The sequence below is a fragment of the Myotis myotis genome, unplaced genomic scaffold (assembly GCF_014108235.1).
Source record: "Myotis myotis isolate mMyoMyo1 unplaced genomic scaffold, mMyoMyo1.p scaffold_m19_p_15, whole genome shotgun sequence".
NCBI classification, from domain to species: Eukaryota; Metazoa; Chordata; class Mammalia; order Chiroptera; family Vespertilionidae; genus Myotis; species Myotis myotis.
The window spans coordinates 15,095,785-15,114,649 of NW_023416319.1; the positions used below are offsets into that span (position 1 = coordinate 15,095,785).

An 18,865-nucleotide genomic window follows, 5' to 3' on the forward strand; every position below is an offset into this window, starting at 1 on the left:
GTGTGGCTCAAAGATACTTCATCCATGTTTATTCTAGTAAGTCTTTTATGTTTAGTCAGAGGCATGGGAGAAAAGGATCTGGAAATCTCATTATCCAAACACAAATAAACTGGTTCAAAGAACATAGCATGAATGTGAAGATTCAAGTCTAGCTTTTTCCAGGTAGTCCCTATTGCTGGGGGCTGGATGAACACTTCTGTGTCAAGTGTGATTTTTGCAAATATAGTTTCACATTCAAAGACCTGTCATAATCATAAATGTAATTATTTGTATTTTTGTTAATTGCTTATCTCAAGTGTTGACTTTATTGCTGTGAAGTGAATCTGACATGCTAACAAAAATTAGGAGTAGTGCCCTAACCAGTTAGGCTCAGTGAATAGAGTGTCATCCTGTGGAACGAAGGGTTCAGGGTTTGATTCCGGTCAAGGGCACATACCTTGGTTGCAGGCTCCTCCTCAGCCCCGGCTCTGGTCAGGGTGCATGCAGGAGGCAACCAATCAATGTGTTCCTCTTACGTTGATGTTTCTCTCTGTCTTTCCCTCTCTCTTCCACTCTCTCTAAAAATCAATGGAGAAATATCTTTGGGTGAAGAATAAAAGATAAATTTTTAAAAATTAGGAGTAGCACTCTTTCTTCCTAAGGATTCTGTATCCAACCACAGTTGGCTTTAAAAGGAAAGCTTGATGGTTAGCTTTTGTTTTAAAAAAGGAGAATTCAGAACCCTCCGGGGCAAATTTCCTGGGAAACTCGTTCTTATTATAACTACGTGAGCCCTGATATTGCTAAATATACCATAAACAAATCCTTGCATCTATAAACTCTTCTCTATACTGATAAAAGCATTTGATAAAGTTCAACATTAATTTATGCTAAAAAAGCAAATTAGGTATTAAAAGGAACTGCTTTACCTAATAGAGAATTTAATTTTAAAAACCATGATAAAGACAATGGTGATATGCTGAAAACTTTATTTTTAAAATGTATGCTTGCTATTAACACTTCTAATCATTATTGTACTGAATGATGATGTAATTCATATTACAAAATGTAATAAGGCAAAAAAGAGAAAATGTATAAGAATTGGAAAGAAAAAATAAAACTCACTATCTGCAGATGACATAATTGAGCATACAGATTATCCAAAAGAATCTACAAATAAATTACTCAAAATAATATGTGAATATAGCAAGATAACTACATATAAGGTCAATATATAAATAATTTATTAAACTTCCAATAGAAAATGAAATTTTAAAATACATTTTAAATAGAATAAAAAACATCAAATACCTATGAGAGGCATAAAACCTCTACACAGAAACTTGTGAAATGTATAAACTATAAAAATATGGACCATATAAATGATGTGTTCATAAAACATAAAAGCATATAAAGCATAAACATTAAAACATAAAAATTGTATGTTTGTAAAGCATATAAACTATAAAATACATACAAGTATAAAACACTTCAAGAAAGCATAGATCTAAATAAATGGAGGCGTAGACAGGGCTCATGAATTGGAAAATTACATTTTAAAGATGTTGCTTTCCCTCAAATTGATATGTGGATTTTGTGCAATTTCAATTTTAAATTTTCTTAGTAGTTGTTTGAGTGTGTGTGCGTGTGTGTGTGTGACAGGCTAATTCTGAAGTTTAACTGGAAATGTAAAGGCCCAAGAACAGCCAAGATGTGGAAAAAGAGGAACAAAAAGGAACAATGTTCTCTACTAAATAACTTGATATCTAGCTAATATGGAATTGGAAAAAGGATAGATGAATGCAGTGGAACAGAGTTAAAAAATATACCCATGCAGAGGTAGAGACTTGATTTATGATACGATGTCAATACAGAGAAACGGTGGAAAGAATTATCTTTTTAATAAATGGTGCTGGATCAATTGGGTAGCCAAATGGGGGAAAATGAAACTACCCCTAACTCACACCATCCACCAAAATCAGTTTGAGCCCAGCAGGCATGGTTCAGTTGTTGAGCAACAACCTATGAACCAGGAGGTAACCGTTTAATTCCTGGTCAGGACACATGCCCAGGTTACCAGTTCGATCCCCCGTGTGGGGTGTGCAGGAGGCAGCCAATCAATAATTCTCTCTCATCAGTGATGTTTCTATCTCTCTGTCTTCCTTCCTCTCTGAATATATATATATATAAAATCGGTTTGAAAAAGGTGAAGATCCAAATGTGAAAGGTTAAAAAATGACACTTTAGGAGACTTATAGGAGAGAATGTCTTCATGACCTTGAGAAATGGAAAGGTTTTTTAGCTGAGACATAAAACACACTGACCATTGAGGAAAGAATGAAATGTTCTGTTTATTAAAAAAACACAACAACACAAAAAACATTTGAGAGCATTGAAATGGGTGCCACAGACTGAGAGACGGGATTTACAACATATACAACTGACAAAGGAAATGAATAAGAAAAAGACAAACAATCCTAATTTTTAATATGGTCACGAAACTTGAACAAATACTTTACAAAAGGGTATATCCAAATGGCCATACTATAAAATAAAAGGCCAGCGATCATAATGGCATAATGACCAGAACAACCAATCGACCTGTCACTATGAGGTGCATTGATCACCTCTCAGTCCCTCCCCCCAGCTCACAGGCTCTGATCTCTGGATGGCCAACAGGGAACCGGGGTGGGTGGTGGCAGGGTGGGACTGGAGACTGGTGAATGGGCAGAAGATGGCCCTGATAGCAGGGTAGGCCTAGGGACCCTACCCATGCACAATTTTGTGCACTGGGCCTCTAGTTAATATATGAAATGGTAGGAAACTTCATTAGACAAGGGAGATTCAAATTAAAGCTGCAATGAGATACCAATACAGCCCCACCAAATTGGTAAAAGTGAAAAAGACTGACCATACCAAATTTTCATGTGGATATAGGGCAACTGAAATTCTATACACTGCTAATGGGAATGTAAATTGGTGTAACTCCTGTGGAATATCTGGCATTAGTTACTAAACATGTATATACCTGTTATCCAGAAAGTGCATTCCTAGGTATAGATCCAACAGGAATTTTGTGCACATGTTCAACAAAAGACATGAGCAAGAATGTTTATAGTAGCATTTTTCATAATAGTCAAAGTCTAAAAACATTGAAATGTCATCAACGGACAATATATAAAAAACATAACATATTCACACAATGGAAAACTGTACAGCAATTAAAATGAATTACACACAACAGTAAGGATGAATGTCATGAAAATAATGTTGAGCAAAAGAAGCCAGACACAAAAGATTACTTTATAATTCCTTTTTTTTAAATTTCAAAAACAGAAAAAATTAATTTATACTACTAAAAGTTCCTGCAGAGTGCTGTTTCTCAGGGGCTGGTGATGTTCTATTTCTTGCCCTGGATGTTGGTTATGTGGACATAGTCACTTTGTGATTATTTATTAAGCTGTATATTTATGATCTGTATACCTTTCTGTATGTGTATTTTTTAACTAATAAAGCAATAAAAACAAAAAATGAGCAGCCAATGAATGAAGAACTTTCTCTTCATACTTTAAGTTTTGCTCCATTTTTTAAAAACATATGATTTTATTGCTTTTTGAGAGAGGAAGGGAGGGATAGAAGCATAGAAAGATCAATTGGCTGCCTCCTGCATGTCCCACTGGGGATTGAGCCCACAACTAGGTCATGGAACCTAACCAGTGACCTCTTGGTTTACAGGCTGATGCTAGGTCACTGTAAACCACTGAGCCACACAGCTGGGCATGCTTCATTTTTTAATTCATGAGTTTTGAGGCAGCAATGTAGATTAGCTACATTATTGAATTTTTTAAAATATTTTATTAATAGACTTTTAGGTTTACAGAAAAATTAAGCAGAAAGTACAAAGAGTTCCCATATACCCTCTCATCTTCTCCCCACATACCATAGTTTCCTATATTTCTAGCATTTTGCATCATTAGTGTGGTTCATGTGTTAAAATCGGTGAGCCAATATTGATACATTATTATTAACCAAAGTCTATAGTTTATTTTAGGGTTCATTCTTTGTAATGTATATTCTATGAGTTTTGACAAATGCATAAAGACATGTATATACCATTAAGGTTGAACATTAAGGTTGAAAAATGAACTTAAAATTCATTTTTAGTTTAAATTCATAAAGTTTCCATAAAGATTATTATTTCCCATTGCTGATTGATTTTGTCTTCTTTATAACTGCAGATATTTCCCAGAGAGGATGTAAATTTCTTTTTGTGCCATTAGCCAATGGTTTAAGTTAAATATCAAGTAATGATTTAGGGGCCAAGTGTTTGGGCAAAATAATTGGCTTCCCAGGCCTAAAATTTCAGAGTTAGCCTGTCTTTCACTTGTCTTTGGTGGTAAGGTGTGTCAACATTCTGGTAAAAGACTCTATTATAGTGTTTCAGAAAGAACTTGCCATGGGCCATTCGCCCTCATCCCCACACTGGGGATCACTGAGTCACACTCTGAATCAACACAAGATTCAGGACAGGATACGAAAGTTCTTCCTCTTGGCACAGTCACCCTTAAAAGGCCCAGTATACTTTAAAATGTGAATATGGACCACACTCAACCTGGAGAGGGTCTGGACAGCAGAATTCTTCTCTGCTCCTCCCTCTGCATTCCTCAGGCCAGCCCCTCAGATATGGCTACCATTATGACTGGGTAGGAAGATAACTGTTCTCACCTGCCTTAGTTCACAAAGAAGAAGCAGGTAGTGGTGGCTTCTAGTAAGCACTCAGGACTAACAGGGGAAATACAATGACTGCATTTTAGCCTTAGAATGAACTTTGTTGGATTTGTAATTATGAGCACTGGATTAAAGATAAATCCACCTTTTAGTCATTGGTAAGAACAACATACTGGGAGTGTTGATTATATATTAGAAGAAGAGAAAGCAGATATACTCAAATGTGTTTAGAAACAACCAAAAAACGCATCACATAAATACAACCCATATATAGAACTAATGAAATCCATAGTCAAGAATAACATCAAAGCTCTGGCTGGTGTTGCTAAGTGGTTACAGCATCGACCAGAGCACTGAAGAGTCATGGGTTCAATTCCTGGTCAAGGGCATGTACCTGGGTTGCAGGTTTGATCCCCAGCCCCAATTAAGGCGCACATGGGAGCCAACCAATTGATGTGTGATGTGTCTCCCTAATCGATGTTTCTCTCTCACTCTTTATTCCTCCACCTTCCACTCTCTCTAAAAATCAATGGGAAAATATCCTCATTATAATACTAATTTTACTAAATCAAAACAGAAGGATTAAATTGACATCTAATGACCCTAGGCTTAATGAACTTTCTCTTCATGGAAAAATATTAATAATATTTTTTTTCTTTTTTTTTTCTTTTTTAAATATGCCATTTATTTCTTTACAGAGAGGAAGGGAGAGGGATAGAAAGTTAGAAACATCGAGGAGAGAGAAACATCGACCAGCTGCCTCCTGCACACCCCCCACTGGGGATGTGCCCGCAACCAAGGTACATGCCCTTGACTGGAATCGAACCTGGGACCCCTCAGTCCACAGGCCGATGCTCTATCCACTGAGCCAAACTGGCCAGGGAAGAAAAATATTAATAATATTGAGGGGAATTATTTAGAGCTCTAAGAAAATAAAACTATTATTAAAACTTTAACACCCATAATCATGACAATAATTACTTACAATGAAACAGTGCCTTCAACAGCTACAACAAAGTAGTATGTTACCTGACTTTGAGTTATTACAACCTGAGAAGTGAATTCATTACATTCATTAATTCATGCTTTCTCCTCAGATCTTGGGAGTTCTCAAAGTAGCCTGAATTATATTTTCTTTCCCTAGCACCATCTTTATTCTTATTTAGAGATTTTCATCCACCAGATCCTAAATCTTGTTTAAAATTAGCAAATATATAGACAGTCTTTTTTTCTGATAACATTCTTACCACTGAAACATCGTGACCTGTGGGTTTATGTCTCTAAGACACCAATAGGCTGCCCCATTCTGAGGCCAAGTCTGTCCTCTGACAAATGCCATTAACTGCTTTTTGAAATGCAAGGTTCTCAGATGTGTTTAGGTAAATATAGCTGCATAAATATAAACACAGGTAGTAGAGTGTAGAGTTCATCCACGGTGTTAGTAATTTGTGGAAAATCGGGACTCATCTGAAAATGAGCTTTGTGCTCATTTCATTTGCTGTGTGGTGGGTGTCATTTGCTTTATTAGGAACAAATGTGTTCTTCTTTCATGAAAATTACTCTTGCCTGTGAACTCCAATTTTTTAGGACAATCCTTTGAGTTGTATGGGGGTTGTACTGAGTCCTAATCTATCCTGTTGCCTAATTTCTTTGTGAGTACCATGCCTGAAGACAAGCTGCCTTATGTTTTCAATATTCATTTATATTAGAAACCTATAGGAAACTCTTAATAATAGTTTATTTCTATGAGAACTTGTACTGTTTTGTTTAAAAGACTGCAAAAAAGAATATGCTTCAAGTCTCTAGGCCAGGGGTTTCAGCAGGAAGGGACCTCCTGTTAGTCTTCACTACCTGCCTCCTGTGCTGACTAAAGGAGTTAGTTCACAAACTCTTTCCTATTTATATTTCAGTAAAATTTTCCATTCCAATAGAAAACCCTCTCCCAGGGATGCCAGACATCTGGGATGCATAGATTTATATACTCAGCATGTGAGGACAGCTACCTTAGGAATAGCAGGTACTTTCACTGATTTTTTTTTTTTTTAAATCACAGGAGTCCTTTAAGCCTCTTTTTTAGAACAAGTGTTGAAAAAAATAACTTCTCTGGAAAAGACTCTTTTCATAGATCTAAGCACCCTTGAAAACGACCAGATGGCAGCATGATTTTAGCAAGTCCCTTAAAATGACGGAATATCCATTACACATTTCCCTGTGGGCTATGATGTACCTCCCACAAATAAAATCAAGGTGTGCCTGTATCTTGTCTTTACTTGAAAATGTCTTGGGGTTACAGTTATGACATGTCATCACTCAAAGAGCTTAGAGCATCTGACTTAAAATAATCTAGCAACAGAACCCAAAAAGAAAACATACAATACCTTACAAGACTGTAAAAACTCCAGGACCAGGAGAGCAAGCAAGATCTTGTCCCCTTACCTACCTAAGGCAAAATTGGGAATCATTCCCCATGGGAAAAACGAATGAACCTCAACCCTACATCTGCATTTCGGAACCTCATCTTCAGAATTATAAGGTTTAAAAATTAGGAGTCTAATCCTAATTTTTGCCAACTGTCATATAGAAACATGCTTCATAGTGGAAAATAGCCCAGCTACTGATAACCTGCGTGTGTGGGAATGACTGCAAAGGTGGAGACATGTCTCCAAGTCCCTTCTCTCATCACACTCGTAAACATTGAAAGTCCAACCCAAACTGGAAGCAGTGAAGACAACACTGAAGGGAAGTGGAGAAGATGGGAAAGTGATCGAGCTCTTCTTTCAAGGGCTCTAGGTGCATTCCATGCCTCCCGATTTTGAGCAGGGTGGGAGGGGACGACAACCTAAAATATCTTTCTCACCCTCCTCCTCTCCTCTTCCCTTTTCTCTTTGCTGCCTACATAATTCCCTTCTTCATTTTACTATTTTTTCTCCTGCTTCTTTTCTGTTCTCTTTTTCCTCATTTCTCTTCTCATCCCACTTTGAATATTTTCTGAATACTTACAGTGAGCCTGATACAGCCCAGGCCCTGCAGACACACAGATAAACACAGCACCAGAGGCATGGCTGAGGGGAGGGGACAGGGGAAAGAAACAAGTCTGGTTTTGAACATGTTGAGTTTAAAGTGCAAGTGGGATGCCGATGGAGGTAAACAGTAATAGTTGGGAATATGAATCGGGAGCTTGGGAGAGAGGAAGTTTCACTGAATGCCTGCTGTACTATAGGCACTATGTTTGGTGTTGGGCATATGATGAAAAGATAAAAACCCAGCCCATTTCTCCAAGGGCTTTAAGTAAACAAACAAGTGTACTCAAGTGTTAGAGGTGCAGAGGTAAAAGAAGGGGCATGTGCTGAAGAGATACAAAGAACAAGTGGTCAGATGTACCCCAGATAGGGCAATGGGGTGAAGTGAGCACCTCAGTTTCATTAAAGTGTGTCAGCCAAGGTGATCTCCGTAGGCATTAAATTTGGGGTTAGCTCTTGAAGCTCTATTGATACCAAATTGTTTCAGCCAGTCTCACCCATAGGATGTAAGCTTTTCTGATTTGTATCCTTCTTTCTCTAACTGGATGCTGATTTCCCAGAACCAGAACAGTCTTCATCTCTATATAGAGAGGGGAAATCCAGGGCTCCTTCCCAAGTTGTTACAAGAAGAATGAACTTTTTAGCTTGATTGTCAGGCTTAACACAATGGTGAATTTGCAAAATATCGCCAGTGATCTCTCACATTCCTTCCCATGCACTTCCTGGGCCCTAGAACAAGCCCAAGGGTATTCTGCGATGAATGTGCAGGCTTTAATAAAGCTGCCAGCCTGATGGGCTGCAAAAAACTTCCTGGCAACACAGGTAAATCTCTGTCGTGTGAGATCTGACTAAATTGGCTTTCTATTTCAGAAACCCTTCCCAGCTTTTGTGATGAAATCCTCTTTGACTATCAACTTATCAGATCTTAGAATCAATGGCTGTTCCCTCCCACTCTACCCCTACCCATTCCCCTACCCCATTAATTAGACCAACAGAGAAAACTCTCTACTCTTCCATCAGTCACCCATAGTGTCTATCTCTCCTAACCTAAAAAAATCTTCATAGGCTGATTAAATAAATAAGGTTTACATACACAACTTAACTCTCCCCATCTTTTCGCAGATACCTGAGTTAACCCAGAGAAACCAAAAATGGAAACCCAAAGATCACATACCGGCTACATTTTTAATCCCTTTAAAGGAAAAGTCTCCCTTTGTGCTTTCCCTGGACCAAGAACATTGCTGTCTAGCCACAAGTTATCGCTAAGAAAACAGAAAGCCTTGAACATTGGTGTGGGCTTCTATATATAGTAAATCAATATGGCTGCCATCAACTTGGATATTTTTTCTCAGCGATGTCTGGGTTTGTTTCAATTCAAATTGTTGACTTTCTTCCAAAATTACCTATTAAAGTGTTATTTAGATTATGATAATATTATTAATTAATCACACCTTGAACCTTATTTATGATACTCTTGCAAGTTACAAGGGGTTATTATGAAGTACTTACATTGAAGATAAAACTTCTTCTTGTTCGTTTTGGGAAAAGGGAAGGACTGCCTATTGACTCTATTTTATTTTTTTTTGTCCATTAAAAATTTAATTAAGTTTCTAGCTATAGGCCAAAGAGGTGGAGGATTTGAGGTCATTGGAAATGATAATATTTTCTTTTAAATTTCAGTATCTCATTTTAGGTACTCTTCCTGCTATTACTATTCTATTCAATATATATGAAATGAGCCCAATCTGATAAATATAAGATATATATATGTGGCAAAAAATTACTTTATAAAACATTTGATATTATGCCACACTAACTATTCTGTCCTTTCAATCACCTTGTAAATACGTAGAATGGCCGAGCTTACTTATTTCCAAGAGAAATGAGTGGATGGTAGAAATCATCAAGAGTAGAGTTATTCTGTTTAAGTTCATCATCACCATCATGTTTCATTGAAAATGGCTAAAATGTGCACAGAATTTTAGTGGCATAGATTTTTCTGCAAATTTTTGGTAATTCCTCAATGGCATGGATGAATCTCAAATGCTAAGTCAAAGAAGTCAAATCCAAAAGACTATCTACTGTATAATTCCATTATATGTCATTCAGAAAAAGGCAAAACTACAGGGATAAAAAACAGCCAGGGGCTGGAGATGGGGTAGACAAAGAAATCTGGGGATGTGATGAAATTGTTCTAGATCTTGAAAGTGGTGGTGGTGACTTAACTAAATGAATTTGTCAAAACTCAGGATACTAAAAAGGGCAAATTTTACTGAATTTAAGTTATTTAATTTACATGTGATTCTGGCAAATGGCTAAAACACCAGGGTCTCCAAAACATAAGCTGGGAATCACTGGAATAGCATAGTTCAGAAATGCTTGGATGAGTTATCATTAGTGGAACATTGACTCAATGAGTGTGTCAGGCCACAAGACCGGATTTTCAGCGTGAGTCTATGTATTAGCGATATACCCATGAGGAAAATAGTGGTAACCATAAACCAGATAATAGGGTGTGGTCTTTATCTTAATAAAGATAGTCCTTGTGTTGACATGTTTTGTGAGAATCAGACCTGTCTTCTGAATCATGGCCTATAGTACAAGAGAATGCTCATCACCTGACAGATTTTTCAGATCTTCAGGCTAAATACCATTAAAATCCAGTAATAATCCCATCTGTCATGTGGTTTCCTGCTGTTTAGTTGAATAGTTTTTTCTTGCTCCTGAGTAGGGATCAAGCTTTACACATATTTTAAGCAACTGGTCTATTTATATTAAATAGTTCACTTTTGAGAGCACATCTTTTTCTATGAGCAGTATAGAACTTTTCATCTCTTGATGCTTCTGACATCCTTCCCATGTCATTTCTGAGCAAATAAAGGGCAAATAGCTTGGTTTGCCCCAGTTCTTAGAGAGGCTTATCACTGCCTGGGTGGGCGGGTAAACATTGCCAAACATAAGGCTAGAAATGACTTCCCAGCTAGACAGAAGGATTTTCATTTCTTCTATCAATGGAGAATCTTTTGGAATCCAAAGGAAGAATTGGAAGGCAACCACCATGACCACTATAGCACAAAATACATTCTCAGTCTACACAGAATGCTGTGCACAGAGCCACAGCAATAACAACGTGTACTGCCCACTTCTGGAAATCCTTGGTCAATTTCTTTCTATAAGACCAAGGTCCATTATCACTCACCACATTAGTAATGATTTGTATTCTTTGGGGGGCGGGGGGTTGCCTCATATGTGTTTCATTCCTCTGCTAGATATATTTCTTCTTTATTGACCTTGCTATTCTGGAATACCCACTTTTAAAAGATTTTTAATATGTTTTTATTAATTTCAGAGAGGAAGGAAGAGGGAGAGAGAGATAGGAACATCAATGATGAGAGAGAATCATGGATCAGCTGCCTCCTGCACACCCTTCATTGGCGGTCAAACCCGCAACCCGGGCTGCCGGGACCCAGTCCATCCTTGCTGTTTCAAAGGACCTGGCATATATGGCATACTGTTCTTAAAATGTTTGCTCACCTTCTTGGCACTATGTGTTTTAACCAAGGTCTCCTCTCTGAGAAAGGTTGTTTCCCCAGGTAGGGATTTTTTCCCTGAAGTCAGGGAGGGGATAAAACTCCTTAACTAAGTGCCAGGTGGGTAGTTAATCACTTTAACTACAAACAATCATGCTTAAGCTACATAATCTTTACTCCCTGGAATGGAGATAAGAAACGCCCTAACCTTTGTAATAGAGATTGATAGGATTGAATCAACTGGTATAAATACAGATGTAACAAGACAGCAAGACTCAGAACTTAGAATACAGAGCTTAGAATACAGAACCAAGGAAGACAGAACCTACACAGAACTAGAGACAGAAGAACTTCGCTGGAGAGAACATGGCAAAAGATCCTGGACTGAACCTGACTACAGAAATGGGCAAGAGAACCTGACTAGAACCTGGTGACTGAACCTGGCTGGAGAACCTGGAGAACCTGGCTGGAGAACCTAGCAAGACAACATGGATACAGAACCTGCCTGGAGATCCTAAGCAGAACTTCGCTGGAGATCCAGACCAGAACTTGTCTGGAGATCCTGGATGGGCTGCTGATCAGCTGAACGCTGTCTCCGTGTCGTTCCTTCTTCGCCGACTCCGTCCTCACCTATGGGGAACCCCTGGACCTGCTGGGGTTGGACCCCGGCACCGGGCATGTGCCCTGATTAGAAATAGAACCGTGAGTTCCTGGTTCATGGGTTGATGTTCAACCACTGAGCCACACCAGCTGGGCTGGAATACCCACTTTTTGATTGACAGCAGGTGCAGTGGGTTTTGCATGCCCTCACGTGACCGTTGTTTTTTTTAAAACTATTCTGACTCCTTTTTATTACCACCCCTGTGGCAGAAATGATTGATGGTGATGATATTAGTAATAATCTCTGTGAACTCATTTGAAACTAGTTCAGTATACAGATCTGTTTTTCTTCAGCAGCATCTTTACTGAATATTAAGAAATCATTACATGTTTTACTTGTTGCAATATTTGAGATTTGTCCTCTAGGAAAGATGCACATGCAAGGTAGGGTGATTTACCTCAGAACTATTATTTCTTTTCTCTGATTACGAAAAGAGTAACAACTAGTAAGACTAACACTCCACATATTTTTCTTTGGCTCTTTGCTGTCTTATGACAGAACTAAACTATAAATGTTAAATTGCTAGAAACAAATTATAGATAATTTAGTAAGGCATGTTAAAAAACACACAGCGGTTTTAAACTAATAAATGTATCACCTACAGATGACATATTCTAATATCCTATTGTTTTCATATCCAAATTCTTCAAGACATATAATAAACCATTTCTTAAACCTCCCATTTATAATACGTTAGGTAATGAACACAGGACAAAATGGGAGTGGGGAATGTTGGCGGAGAAACAGCAGCAGGAGTTAGACTGGTGGAGTCAGACTGCATCTTGGTTCAGCAACCTTGGTGCTTGAGTTCTGGCTAAGAAAGAATTCAGATCTAAGACTCAAACTATAAAAGAAAGTTTATTCAGCAAGCAAAGCAAAAGTACACTTGAAAGAAGATTTTGGCCAAAGAGCGGCCCCGGGGTATTGGCAAGGGCTCCTTGGCCGGGGGGGGGGGGGGGGGGGCGCAGAAGCCTAACTGCTTCCTTCTTTAAGTTGACCCATGGGGCTTGTCCCACTGTCTCCTGTCCATGTATGGAAATCATGTGGGGCTTTTCTTCAGCCCCTTGTTTCTTCTCTAAGGCGCTCTACCTACATGACTACCTACATGCCAGTCGAGAAAAGGTCAGGGGAGTGTCTGACCTGCATGACAAGCTAGGGAAAGAAAGCATACTTCAGGGATGAGGTCCTAACTTACCAAATATATTTTCAGTATTTGCTCTCCCTGGCTACCCATTGCTAGGTACCTGGGATTTTCTTCTCTGGTGGCATTGGTACCTGACCTATTGTCCTGCTTTGTTCATGCCTGTCTAACTGCCTACTAGAGGGAAAAGACCAAACCAAGGGGAATTTTTAAAATACATTTTTATTGATTTTTAGAAAGAGAGAGGAATAGAGAGCTAGATACATTGATGAGAGAGGAACATCAATAGGCTGACTCCTGCATGCACCCCACTGGGGATCGAGCCAGCAACTCGAGCATGTGCCTGGACTGGGAATCTTGGTCATGGGTTGACACCCAACCACTGAGCATACCAGCCGGGCAGGGATTTTTTTTAATCCTCCACTGAAATGTAAGCTTTAACAGGTGGACTTTTGAGGAAGGTAACTTGGCAGGGAAGAAGAGGGAAGTGTGGTCAGTGGTTAGCTTGGAAAATTTCAGCATCATCCTAGGCCAGTGATGGCGAACCTTTTGAGCTCGGCGTGTCAGCATTTTGAAAAACCCTAACTTAACTCTGGTGCCTTGTCACATATAGAAATTTTTTGATATTTGCAACCATAGTAAAACAAAGACTTATATTTTTGATATTTATTTTACATATTTAAATGCCATTTAACAAAGAAAAATCAACCAAAAAAATGAGTTTGCGTGTCACCTCTGACACGCGTGTCATAGGTTCGCCATCACTGATATAGACACTCTTGGGCTGGCATTTCAGATTTCCCACATCCACTGGCACGTTCTATACTTCCAGCCTCTCCCATTTCCTCTTTTTTGACTATCTTTCACCATTCTCCACCTGAGCCTTACTTTTTCCTGTACCTGTGCCTTCATGCTGGACTTCTTGCTTGAAATTCCAGCTCCATCTTCAGCTTCTTACTACTACCCATCTTTTAAAGCCCAACTCAGATGACACCTCTTTCATGAAGCATTGGCTGACATCCACAGCTGGAAGTGGATTTACATGGTTCCTAAATCTCTAACGGATTACATTCTTCCTTATATTGTAATTTTTTGTATATGTGGTAAATACACCCATCTATCTTTTTTTTTACATTGTAATTCCTTGAAGGCACGTTTTGCATTTCATCCTCAATTGTATATATACACGCAGTGCCATGTTCATGGTAGACCATCAATGGGTATTTGTTTACTCATTCAACAAATATGTATGAGTTTTGAATGGATAAATAAATGAATAGATTTGAACTTGGAAATGGAAGAAAGGAAACCAGAGTGCATTGTTATTATCATAAAGGCAGCAGAAACAATTCAAGATCCATTATAAACAGGAAAAGCTGATGAAGACCTTACACCCATGTATGAAGGGCAGGACTTGGTGCTATTTCTCAGCTGCAGCCTCCCAAAAGCCAAACGCTTCATAATTGTGACATATATTGTTGTGATAATTGCTTATTATCCACGAGCACATGCTAACCAAAGAGAAAGCTAGGAGGAAATATGGCCTTCTAGTCTTGGAAATGTTGTAGCAACCTGCAACAAATAATCATAGTCTCTTTATTTTAATATACAGGAATTCAGTGTTTTTTTTTAAATCAGTGAATTTTTTTTTTTTTTTGTCCAACAAAAGCTGAATCAACTATTGTAGATAGTGGAATTATCTCACTAATTATAAAATCATTTTCTCCTTTTTTAATGAAATGCTTATGAATTTGAATGTACTTGCACAGGGGCCATGCTTATCTTTTCTGTATTATTCCAATTTTAGTGTATGTGCTGCCAAAGCAAGCACTATTTTCTCCTTTAGTGAACTTCACTTCTTATTGTCTCTTAGGAATGCAAAGCAAATATGTCTCAAAGTTTTAGGATCCCCTGATGAACGTTTGATAAAAACATATTACTATCATATAATAATCTTATTGTAGAGGGTCACGGAATAGGGAGAAATCCATCTACAGGGTACATTCCTTTAAACCAAACAAATACAGAAAAATCTGTGTTCACAAAGATTAATGAGGTAATGAATAGTCATTTGACAAAAACATCACCCTAGTCACCAAAAACCAGATTTACACATCCAGTTTTTCAGAAACTCATCAGCCACAGAAAATGGGGTATATCTGTACTCACAGTGCTCAACAAGCAATGAGAGTCTGGTACCAGGTGTCAGTCTCAGCTACACGTAAACAGATATCTTTTCTCCCCAACTTAGTTAAAAGTCAGTAGATAATTTTGGGAGGATGAATATTTTTCTGGTTGCCTCTTAAGGAAATTTTCTTTCTGCTCCATCAAAAATTGATTAAATGTGACTCATTAAACATAGGTCTAAATGGAGCAAGAAACAAGAAACACCTTTCCGGTGTCTTAGTCATTGCTTTCTCCTAAATCTGACTCTGTTCCTTAATTTTAGTAAGAATTTTGTTGCTTTCTGGATAATTTGAAACATTTAAAAGACAATTACCTAGTACCAGGATATGGTAGAAACTTAACATATGAATGTCGAATGAACATAAGGTTTCTTTCACCTCATGCACCAAGATATGTCTTATTGGAAATAATTTTGCCAAGCACAATAAAATATGAAACTTGAGCAACTAGAATATAATATGTATAGAATATAATCAGAACATATAGAATATACTAGAATACTAGTTATTACAGGAATAATAAACAGGAGGAAAAAAACAGCCATGCTGATTCCAATGGTTGATTTTGTGTAGTAGTTATATGAATTGAATAATTGATTGGTTTATGGTTGCCAGCATCTAATACAGATTTTTATCTAAAATCATCAATAAAGTATACCAACACCATAATGCTGTTGATTGAAAATATCTCCATTGTTCAGATGGTTTTAGTTCTTATTTAAGTTATCATTTACCCTCAGCCTGTTCTGTTTTGATATTGCCTATCTCGTTTCAGTTCAAGCTAGGGGCAAACTTAAATCTTAATAATACACAGGCAGTGGGAAATGAGGGTTCAGAGGTTAAGTGGACTATAGGCTCTACACTGTATAGAAAAACATCTCCTCCTCCTGTGTCTGTCTTTACTCTCACACTATTACCATACTCACAATACTTCTGACACCAGACATGATGGGGTGGGGGTTCCCACAATGTGACACCAAGCAATTCTCCATGACACTAGCTAGGTGTACTACAGTTAACTTTTCAGACACTATCTACCTGGTGATAGTGTCAGATCCCTCCGGTTAAAGGCTCAGTCCCATGAGACTTTAAATGCAAATCACAAGTGGTAGGGCCTCAGGTTACCCACAACTTCTGTCCTATTGGGCTATACATTGGAGGTTCCTATAACCCGCTCTCCCTTGGATTCAGTTATTTGCTCAAACAGTTCACAGAACTCAGGAGAACTCTTACTTACATTTGCCAGTTTATTAGAGGATAAAATAAAAGATACAGATGAACAGCCAGATGAAGAGGTACAGAGGGTGAGATCTGGGAGTGTGCTGAGCACAGGAGCTTCAAGCCTCATGGAGTTGGGGTGTGTCACCCTCCCAGTCCGTGGACATGTTCACCAACCTGGGAGCTCTCTGAACCCCACACTTTTGGGGTTTTTATGGAGGCTTCATCATGTAGGCATAATCAATCATTTAACTCCTTTTCCAGTCCCTCTTCCCTCTCTGGAGCCACTTATTAGATGCAAGATCTTTGGCTTGGTTACTCAGTTTCTCTGAATTCCACTTTTTTCACCTATAACATAGAGATAATACATACCTCTTAGGGTATGTATTGCTGTAGGGTTGCTGTAGGGATTAAATAAGATAGTGTATGTAAAATGTCTGACACATAATAGACTTTAGAAAACATTAGTTCCAACCTCTCTTCTTTCTTTTTTTTTTTTTAAATATGTTTTTATTGATTTAAGAGAGGAAGGGAGAGAGGTAGAAACATCAATGATGAGAATCTTTGATTGGCTGCCTCCTGCATGCCCCACACTGGGGATCAAGCCTGCAACCAGAGCATGTGCCCTGACAGGGAATGGAACCATGACCTCCTGGTTCATAGGTTGATGCTCAACCACTGAGCCACACTGGTCAGGCTCTCTTCTTTCTTAATCATCCAAATATTCATACAATGCCTATATAGAGTTCCCAAATGCCAATTTAAGAACATTTGCCAAATACCAAAACCACCTTCCTACCATGGCCTTTGAGACTGTGTGTGATCTAGCTCCTGACTCTGTCCAGTTTCTCTTCCAATAGCATTCCCCCTTCACTTAGTGCACTTAAATGTATTGTCATCACTGTTCCTCAAACTCACCAGGCTTCTTCCACTTCAGAACCTTCTCAAGTACTCTTTTCCCTATCTAGGTTCTAGAATTCCTCCTTTACCTGTGTAATCTCTATTCGACCATCTATCCGTTTAAATGTCACTTTCTTAGCAGGGCTTTTTCTTAACATCCCTCCTCAAGATTATGTCTCCTCTTTTGCTCTCTCATTGTACTCATAATTCTCTCTTCATAATAGCTACCACATTCTTAATGTATATTGGTCCATAATTATTTGTTGTGTACATAATTTGTTGTAAATTATTTCCCCCCAGATTCAAATATTAAAGCTCAACCGCCAGTACCTTAGAATGTGATAGTATTTGGGGACATGGCCCTTAAAGAAGTAATTAAGTTAAAATGAGGCTGTTAAGATGGGCCTTAACCAATCAGACTGGTGACCTTATAAGAAGAGGAGATTAGGATATATAAAGAGAGACACCAGGGGTGCACACACACACACACAGAGAGAGAGAGAAAAGGCCGTGTGAGGACCCAGCAAGAAGATAGCCATCGGCAAGCCAAGGAGAGAGGCCTCAGGAGAAACCAGACCTGCTGACATTTTGATCTTGGACTTCCCACCTCCAGAACAGGGAGAAAAATAATTTCTGTTGTTTAAGCCACCAGAATTTTCGTTATGGCAGTCCTAGTAGGGTATTCTGTTGTTTAAAGACTATCTTACTCCACTAGGCTGTGAACGACCTAATGACAAAGGACATGTCTGTGTTTCACCACTGAACTCTCAGCATATAGTTCAACCTCTAGTTCCAAGCAGGAGCGAATATATTTTTGTTTAACTTATGAATTAATAAGTGAATGAATGCTGCAGGGTTGTGTCAATTTCATTCTGTCTGTCTTCCAGATCTTTCAGTGCTCTTCTCCTCTGAGACTGACAGCAGACATGTTGAGTAAGTATTTATTTGGGGAAAGCAGGAACATCCCAGAAAGCAAGAACCCAATAGTGTCACATTCTGAGACACTGGAAGGGTTCTGAAATGTGTGACTCCAAGCAGAATATTGGGAGCTTTGGAGTGAGAACCCCACAATTGGTGCTCAGACCCTTCAATGTATGTCTGCACATAGCAGGGTGCAAACATGCATTGGTGTTTTGCTAAAGGAATTCCATGGCTCCCCTCCAAGATCTGAGAATGAGGCCTCAGAATTGGGAATCCGAAACTGACATTGTGTCCCAAGAAGATGCTATGGCCCCAAAGAAGCTCCTGAGTGAGTTCTAAGTTCAGACTTCCCATATTATCTACACCAAGAGTCTCAGCTTGTCTTTAAGGGTCCTGGAAAGCCAGAGGCTCTTCAGGTAATCATAAAAATTATCTAGATTGGTACAAATTGGCCCTCGAAGGAAGTCCAAGGGTTCCAAGGAATGCACCTGAAGTGGCAGAGCCTCTGGGAGTCCCAGGTGTATGGAAATTATGCAGTTGCTGATTTGAGGAACAAGAAGATCCTTAACCCTCCCCAACAG

General features: G+C 38.6%; 1 non-coding gene across 1 annotated transcript; it reads right to left on the reverse strand.

Moving 5' to 3' along the window:
• Positions 1–14,786: 14,786 nt before the first annotated feature.
• Positions 14,787–14,890, reverse strand: LOC118670419. The gene has a single exon (XR_004972317.1). It is a non-coding gene; the product is annotated as a U6 spliceosomal RNA (small nuclear RNA).
• Positions 14,891–18,865: the final 3,975 nt, after the last annotated feature.